Source organism: Nematolebias whitei, chromosome 1 (assembly GCF_014905685.2).
Source record: "Nematolebias whitei isolate Nwh7 chromosome 1, NemWhi1, whole genome shotgun sequence".
Lineage (NCBI taxonomy): Eukaryota > Metazoa > Chordata > Actinopteri > Cyprinodontiformes > Rivulidae > Nematolebias > Nematolebias whitei.
In genome coordinates, this window is record NC_056498.1 from 63,128,700 (window position 1) to 63,138,254 (window position 9,555).

The 9,555-nt window shown below is 39.2% G+C and overlaps 1 pseudogene; it reads right to left on the minus strand.

Annotated features, from left to right (window-relative positions):
* Window positions 1-7,949: 7,949 nt before the first annotated feature.
* LOC119430230 lies at window positions 7,950-9,231 on the minus strand (annotated as a pseudogene).
* Window positions 9,232-9,555: the final 324 nt, after the last annotated feature.

The following is a 9,555-nucleotide window of genomic DNA, read 5'->3' on the forward strand; positions in this document are numbered from 1 at the left end:
ATATATATATAATGAAGTCTGGACCAGTTAATTTGTCTGATCTACGCTTGGTATCCATGATAAGGCTATAAATTTTGAAACCATGACTATTTTTTTTGTAATTTGCAGAGGTTTGCTAATGACGTGAAATCAATGGAAAACCTCCATAAAAAAATAATTTGTCCTGGTTAATCTTTAAGATCAGAGATCATATAAAACCCATCCATCCATCCATCCATCCATCCATCCATCCATCCATCCATCCATCCATCCATCCATCCATCCATCCATCCATCCATCCATCCATCCATCCATCCATCCATCAATTCATCATCTTTACCCACTTCTTCCTTTTCAGGTTACCTGTCTCTGGTGCCCATATTCTGCAGCCACTGTGTGAGAAGTGGGGTACCATACCTCAATCCAGGGAATTGGATTGTGGAATGGTCTGGAGAGTGATGTTAAAAATGCCATATTAACGTGTACGTTTAAGAAAATGATCAAAGTTGAATTGTTAAAAAATATATATGAAATAGCTTAATGTGTATTGTATGAATTGTCGCTCAAGAAGGAGTTATTTATTTTGTTTTGTTACTTGAAGATTATTATTCTTTGAATTAATTGTTTAGAAAAAGGGGACAGATAAAATAAGATTTTTTGTTCTTCCTTCTGCTGCCTTTCATTTTATTTTTGATTGCATTTCTTATTGTTTATGGAATTGTTTTAAAAAAATTAATAAATTTATAAATAATAAAATAAAATAATCAGTGCACCCTGGACAGGTCTCCAGTCCATCTCAGGGACACATAGAGACAAACAACCATTCACTCTCTCACTCACACCTAGGGACAGTTTAGAGTTACCAATCAGCTTAACATGCATGTTTTTTGTTTTTGGTCTGTGGGAGAAAACCGGAGTACACGGAGAAAACCCACACATGTACAGAGAGAACATGTAAACTCCACCCAGAAAGACCCTCATCTGGGATTTGAACCAACGACCTTCTCACTGAGAGGCAACAGCTCTACCAACTGCACCACCATGCCGCCCAGAGATCATATAAATGAGAAAAAAATATGTTGTGGTATCAATAATTTATTTACATTTACTAGATTATAAATATCTCTAGAACAGACTCATACCATTATGCTAATGATAATAATGATAATAATTTTACTTTCCTCAAAAGGCTGCAAAGATGCAGAAACTTAGTGAAATTAAACGTCTAGCATTCCTTGAAAGAATAAGTTTACCCTGCAGTCTTTCATGAAAGTAAGATGAAAAGAAGATGCCACATGTAGAATATGCATAAATGACCCTTAGCTACAACGACATATAATTTTAGGTCACTATCTGTAAAACTGACAGAGTTATAGCTTATATCTTGTCTAAGGCTGATTAGCTGTGGTAGCTATTAAATTGATTTGGATTCTAAATTAATCAGTTCTTAATGTCAATGTCAATTTATTTCTATAGCATATAAAAACAACAAAGCTGACCAAATTGCAGTTTACAGTTAAGTCAGCTTAAAAAAAGAGTAAAAAATATATCTTGTGCCACAAAAAAACATAAGAAAGTTAGCAATAAAACACGAGAACAATAAAAATCAGCTCTAACTTGTTCTCAGACTCTGCATGGATCAAACTGGTGAGTCTTGAGCAAAGATTTAAAAGTCTCAACAGTCTCAGCAGTCTTTAAGTTATCAGGTAAACTGTTCCATAGTTTTGGAGCAGCAGCTGTAAATGTACATTCAATGAGATATTTTGCTAACAGACAATCAAGGTTGGCTCCAACAGTCAATGCTTACATTTTTAAACAAAGATTTAACACTTGGAGTGTGTGTTGTGAATGACACATCATCTACGACCACCATAGTTTACGTCAAAATCTGTATAGAGCAATTTCTGCGTCTTAAGGTCTGTTGGCTGTGGCAGCCATCTTGAATCAGATTGACTTTGTAGAGATTTTGTTTAACAACGCTGTTAGGTACTTCTCTCATACCTAGACAAGAAAAGAACCACAAAGACACGGAGTAAGATTTTTGATCAAGCCCTTTGCAAAGAGGGAAGCCCACAATGACCACCTTCTAGCGTGAGTCAGAGTGAACTCCGAAACCTCGTTGTTTGAGCCGTCTTTTATTGTCAAGATTGAAAGCGGAAACAGGAAGAGCAAATTTAGACACGGCAGTTTTACATCAACCGATGGTGTCAAGCGATAATGTTTGACAGGGCGGCTGGAACATCTAGGGGTTGGAAACAAAGAGTCTTCTCAGATAAACATCTTGCGCAAAGTTTAAACAGTTCCAGTTAATCAGGTGTGACAGATACTTTGTTGCACAGACAAAGTTGTGATCACCAGTTCTGCCTAGAAACAAGCTGAAGGTTTTAAAGAGATAACTTTATATAAAATCTTTTACAAACGCCAATCTTGGCATACAGACTGAGCCTTTTTCAGAAGAGTGGGCTTATTAAGTTATTTTTACTTTAGTGAGGAGTCTGAACCTTTTACAGACAACTATAATGAATTTATGAACCCAGCGTTAATACTATTGAAATATTTCATGTATTTGATGTCATCCACGCATTATTGTTTCTTTATTCCCATGTGAGATCCTCTGTTTCCTCATGTCTTCTTCAGGAGATAATGACCTCCAGTCAAATCTAACACAAAACCCTTGGCTGCAAAGTCCTTGAAGAATTAATCAGACTTGGATGAAAAAAGAAAGAAAAAAAAAAAATATATATATATTATTGATTCCTGCAGGGAAACTTCTTTGTAATGCGTGCTTGAGAATGTGGAAGTACGCATGATTAACAAAAACAAATGAAAGCACTGCAGGGTGAACATATATGCAGTTGCTCATATAGTCTCCAATGGCCCTATTAGAGGATATTGTCATTCTTCAAAAGTTGACCAGAGGCAAAACCAGAATTCAGTTAATTAACATTAACAGTCAAACGGCTTGGAAAACGTGAAAATGGCTAATTATGTATCAATAAATTGATCTATGTACAAATATTTAGGCTACTAGCAATTTTATAGTGGATAAAACGTTCAATACATATTGAACAGACCAGTGAAAGTAACAAACAATGAAGTAAATGTAAATAATAATAATAATAATAATAATAAATCCTTCTGCTGCTTACATCCCTCACTATTTAATTTTCTTTTCTTTTGCTCTCATCAATTTAAAACAGAGGACGTTTAATATGCCTCAGTTTGCAGAGTGCATTATGTTTAATAAATAATAAATGGCCTAACATTGAAATAAAACCACTCCATTCATCACTCGCCCCAGTTTTAAACTTGTTAGTGTGGTCCTAATGTTTCTTCCAGACTCTCATTTATCCTGACTTGTTTGTCTGGGAGGCAGCCTAGTAAATCTGCGCTTTATTTGTCGGCACGTTCACCGATTTCAAATGACCAGAAGGTTTTAAAACAACTACTAACTAAGTCACGTGCAGTGGAAATTGACGTACAGTGGAGAGAGCTGTCTGGGGAGCCGTGTGAACATTGTGGGAACATGTTCCAAGATATCGTTATATAAGAAGCCGTGTCATGAACATAAATTGCGACACTGTGTGGCGTTTATATAGGAGGGAATCAATCACGGTGAAAATGGACTCGTGTACAGGACGTACAGCCGAGATTAGCACGTCTGACTCGGTGTTTCAAAGCAAACATAACTCACACTAATGTGGAGGGAGATATGAAAACATACAAGACGATTAATTCCACACGTCCGTGTTTTTGTCATTCACATTCAACCAACTACAACAAATGCTGCTCCGCTCTACATTACTCTCTTTATTGTAACGGGACATTTTAGCTTTGAATCTTTTTTTTTTGGCGTCAATACACATTGTAGTGTAACATGTGCATACAGATGTTCAGGCATTGCTGCTGACAGGAGAACTGTTATTTTAATTCCAACGATGTTCAGTCGAGTTATCCGGACGGTTTCTTTTTTGCGCTGAGATGTTTCGCCCTCTATCCTAAGGGCGTGCCCCAGAGGCCATCTTAGCACCAACATAACTGTTTTTTTTCTACTATTGAGTAGGCTGTTGGTGGAGAATCAGTTTTGTTTGGTGTTTCCTCAGACTGATGAGGCCCTTTGGATGGAGGACGAAACGTCTCAGCACAAAAAGAAACCGTCCAGATGACCTGACTGAACATTGTTGGAGTTTACACCTGGATTATTACGCATGGACTTTGGTGTTATTTTAATTGTTTTCCGCCACTGCAAAGCAAAGTGTTTGTACATGTATGTGTGTGTGCACCTGTGTCTATTAGCAAAACATTTCATAAACCACTGGACAAATTTTATTGAAACACGCAGAAAGTAATCAGTGGTTACATGTCTGCAGTTGATCAACGTTTGAAGTCAACAATGTTCAGTCAGGTCATCTGGATGGTTTCTTTCTTCTTTTTTTTTTCTGAAACGTTTCATCCTTCATCCGAAGGACTTCTTCAGCCCGAGAAGCCACAAACAAACTGGAGTCTCACAAATGCCACACTCCCGTAGTGGAAAAAAAAAAAAAAACAGTTTGCTGGTGATAAGATGGTTTTGAACCAAATTGGCATGATTGCCTCAGAGGAGTTGACGGGGGAGAAGATGGGCCCAAGAAACCATCTTATCACCAGCAAACTGTTTTTTCCCTACTATGGGAGTGTGGTATTTGTGGGACTTCAGTTTGTTTGTATCTTCTTGAACTGAAAAAGGCCTTTGGATGAAGGACGAAACGTCTCAGCAAAAAAAAAAAAAAAAAAAAAAGGGAAAATAAAGAAACCATCCAGATGATCTGACTGAACATTGCTGGATTTGTACCTGGATTACTGAGCATGAACTGTTGGTGTTTTGATGTCAACTTGATTAAAGATGGCTACCAGAGCTAACTGGCTTCAAAAAGCACAAAAGTAGTAGCTATTACTCAGTCACTTTGCAGATATTGACCAAAACTTTAGTACACTAGTAGCGAAGACTGATTCCCACTTAATAACAGATTGTACAAGACTTTTGTTTAAAATATTGCCATCAGCTATTTTCAGTCAACTCTCTCAGTCTTTGAGCGAAATAGCTTATGATTGACTGGACGGATTAGACTAAAACTTTCAGTCAAAAAATAGTAAATGTACATCTACAGCTAATTAACTTTTGTAAGCTATCCAAATCAAGATGGCTGCCAAAACTAACTGACATTAACCAACACAAAATGAGTCTAATTCAATGAATTTTACAAGGATTGAGCTAAACGTTCATGCGACCAACACATCCTGAGTGTTACAACCGATGCATGAAATCATCTGAGATTTGACCTAAACGGTGACCTCAAATTGTTTCTCAGCATAAGATGATAGTTTAAAACGGTGACATGTAAGTTGGCAGGTGATATGCATTCTGCTTTGAATTAACAGATGCTTTCAGATACCAATAATAACCTTTTTGTTTTGTTAGAAACATTTATGTGCAGGAAATCAAGCCACGTTAAAACTTTGATAACATTTCTGTTTTTTTTTTACAAAATATTTGGCAAGATTCCAGATCTGCTCGTTGCAGATGATGTGGTCCTGTTGGTGTCATCATATCATGATCTTCAGCAATCATTGGAGTGGTTCGCAGCCGAGTGTGAAGCGGCTGGGATGAGAATCAACACCTTCAAATTTGAGGCCATGGTCGTCAGTTGGAAGAGGGTGGATTGCTCTCTTCAGGTTGAGGGTGAGGTTCTGCCTCAAGTGGAGGAGTTCAAGTATCTCAGGGTTTTATTCACGAGTGAGGGAAGAATGGAGCGTGACACTGACATACAGATTGGTGCAGTGTCTGCAGTATTACGGACTCTGTACCGGTCCGTTGTGGTGAAGAGAGAGCTGAGCTGTAAGGCAAAGCTCTCTGTTCACCAGTCAGTCTATGTTCCTACCCTCATCTTTGGTCACGAGCTCTGGGTAGTGACCGAAAGAATGAGATTGTGGATACAGGCGGTTGAAATGAGTTTCCTCCACAGGGTAGCTGGACTCTCCCTTAGAGATAGGGGGAGAGACTCGGAGTAGAACCGCTGCTCCTCCACATTGAGAGGATACTCCCATGGCACCTCTCTAGGGAGGTGCTTCTGGCATGTCTGACTGGGAGGAGACCCCGGGGAAGACCCAGGACACGCTGGAAGGATTGTCTCTTGGTTGGCCTGGGAACACTCTGGAATCCTCCCAGAAGAGCTGGAGGAGGAGGCTGTGGACAGAGATGTCTGGGCCTCCCTGCTCAAGCTGCTGCCCCGCGACCCGACTATGGAACAAGCGGAAGATGATGGATGGATGGATGGATGGATGGATGGATGGATGGATAGATGGATGGATGGATGGATGGATGGATGGATGGATGGATATTTGCTGCCATCAAGTCAGAAATCTGGCAAATTAATAAAATGTCTGAACACAAGTAGAACCTGATCCATGTTCTTAATGTTACATCACCACAAATGCACATTGTGTTTATTCATTTTGTCATTATGTGGGAATCCTGTCACAAACACTTTAGCCTTTTGTTTATTTGTGGTAAGAAATGTTATATTTTAGGACTCTGACATATCTGAAACTCCTGAAGTCCCAGAGAGTGATTCATGGGAAGCCCTCAGTTAATTTTGAATATTTAAAATGTAAAATGCTCACTAAAACTCTGCATTGGCCTTTTTTCTTCCTCCGTAAACACATAACATAAATGTGTTGCACAGATGAAACGTGTGCTGAGAAAAGAAGAAAAGATAGAAAATGGCTGATAAGAACATAAAACGCTAATAAGTTTGTGGAAATTAATGTTACAATGGCATCTGCAGCTTCCACTCATATTTCTATCTCTGCATGACTTCTGTTTGACTCCAGGGGAGGGTTTAATGACACCCAGATATGAAGGGCTATAATTCATGATAAACTGTGTTCAATATTGCTGTACTGTTCGTGGCTCCCAGGCATAATTTTCTGTTCTCATAATTGTCTTGTTCTTGTGCTTGTTATGAAGGAGGGAGGAAGTTTCACGGGAAGAGGACATCATTTTCAAGGCACATTGCTTTCATGGGATCTAACAACTGTTTCTATATTTGGTCTTTTTTTTTTTTTTCATTTAAGCTACGCTAATATTGTGATATAATTGTTAAAAAACACACATTTTACAAAGGAAAAAAATATATTTATTGAACATAGAAGAAATACTGTAAATTATGAGCCAAACAGGCCATGTTCTTGTCATGCACAAGCAAAGCCAATCATATTAACAGAAACCTATTAATACTTATTAAAACTGCAGATTGTTGCGTATCGTCCTTTTAATGCTTTTGTTTATGGGCAATAAAAAAAGTCATCATTTAAAATGTGCTAACCAATCTTTACAAAGCAGAAAACGACATTAAAGAAATGTGTTGTTTCTAGTAGTTCAATTCTCTCTTTTCATTCAGGTAATGGGAAAACGATGCAGCAACGATGTAAAAATCATTTGTAGATGGCTAAATAATCATGATGCAGTAATGATGTTATAATTGTGACAGGCCTCCTTGTTTCCTTCATGCATCATTTTGACATTTAATTTCCTTTTCTGAATGACTCCTGCTGCTGTTAGTCCATCACTCTGTTTTCTGTATCAACGATCGCGTACAGGCCAAGCTTATTTACAAAATGTTGACATTTTAACAGTTTTGCATTACTATAAAATACTAAAGCTTTAACACGTGTGTTCTTCCAGTGCAGTAGCATTTATTTAACAGTTTAAATTTGTAATTGTATTTCTCTGCCTGACATGAATCTGACTTAAAATACAGTTTATGGCCACAAAAGTAACACTTTCTTTTACATAACTTGTGTCATCCTGTATGTCGCAGTTGCACAAGACGAAGACCTTTACTCACAGCTTGTGTGGTTTTCTATTATTTGATGTGAGAAATCAAACATTGAATAATTGGCGAGCCAAATGTAGATGGGAAAAGTCTTACTTACAAACCTCTGTGACTTTTGCAGAGGATTTTCTTAAAAGACTTCCTGAAGTCTCTGTTGAATATTGTGTATATCACAGGGTTCAGTGAGCTGTTGCAGTAGCCAAACCAGAAGAACATTTTGAACAGTGTCTCTGGGATGCAGCAGGCGTCACACACAGCAGCGAGAGTGTAAGTGAAAAAAAAGGGGAACCAGCAGAGGACAAACACTCCCATGACAACGGCCAGGACAAAGGTGAAGCGTCTTTCTCGGTACTGTCTCCCTTTCCACTTGCTCACCGCCGCAGAGGACGAACCCTCTGTTTTTGGAAAGGTTTCTCCAGGCTTCACCTGCACTTTGGTTGTTCTCGCACCCTTCTTCTTCCTCAAGGAACACAGGGTTTCGTTCCCTTCAGAGGAGGAGGGTTCCTCTTCCACATCGAGTCCATTTACCTCTTTAGTGCCCCCTTCTTCCACTTTGTCTCTTTCCCTGACTTCTTTTTCTTGAGGCTCCAAACCAAGCTTGGGATCTTCGGCATTGCCATTGTCTTTCTGTCTTCCACCTGGTGGAGCTCTTGTTATAGTCTTGGCGATGTGGTAGATTCTGACATACACCATGATCATGATGACACATGGTGCGAAAAAGGAGGCAGTGCTAGAGAATATGATGTACCACTTCTCCTCATTAATCTTGCACACGGGGCTGTCCTTTTTACCCTCGTTCTTTTTTATGGTTATCAGAGGAGGGAACGAAATGATGGCTGCCAGTCCCCAAACTAAAAAGAGTGTGCACTTGATCCGGCGAGGCGTCCGTCTCAGGTTGTACTCAACCGCTTTAGTGACAGACCAGTATCTGTCCAGGCTTATGGCGCACAGGTGAACGATGGACGAGGTACAGAAGAGGACGTCCAAAGCCAAGTGGATTTCACACCACACTTTGCCGAAATACCAGTAGCCCATGAGCTCTTTGGCTAAAGAAAACGGCATCACCAAAGTGGAAACCAGGATATCTGCGCTTGCCAGAGAGACTAGAAATAAGTTCTGGGGTGCTTTCAGGGCTCGGCTTGTGATCACTGCGATTACAACCATGACATTGCCAAACACAGTTAGTAGGATGAGCATACCTACAAGGATTATAAGCATCACAGAGGTCTGCAGCGTAAAAGGCTGGTGGTCAGGTAAAGTCTCATTTCTGCTGGTGAGATTGAGACAACCCATCAGGATGAGATGTTGCTTTGGCTACACGAACCGACTGGTGCTCCGTCAGGGAGGATGCGCCTTCCAGACTGTGAAACAAATTCATTCAAGGCTGCAGCGTCAGAGACTGAAGTCTTCTAATTTCCTTCACAGGAGGGGGGTTGTTGATGAAATTAGCAGGTTTTCTTCCCTGAAAGAAAGACAACAGCGACCAACTTTGAAAAATGGCAAGAAATGTCTCGGTACATCAAATATGTGAAGGTTTGCTTTTAAATTTTCTTACATCATTTGGTTATAAAATGTATTGTTGAAGCAAGAATACTTGTAACACAATAAGTAAATCTTCATTCACCTACCTTAAGAGCAAAACGATACTTTTAAATATGTAAATCCCTGTGAAGACATGGTTGAAAATGTACTTTCTTTTGCA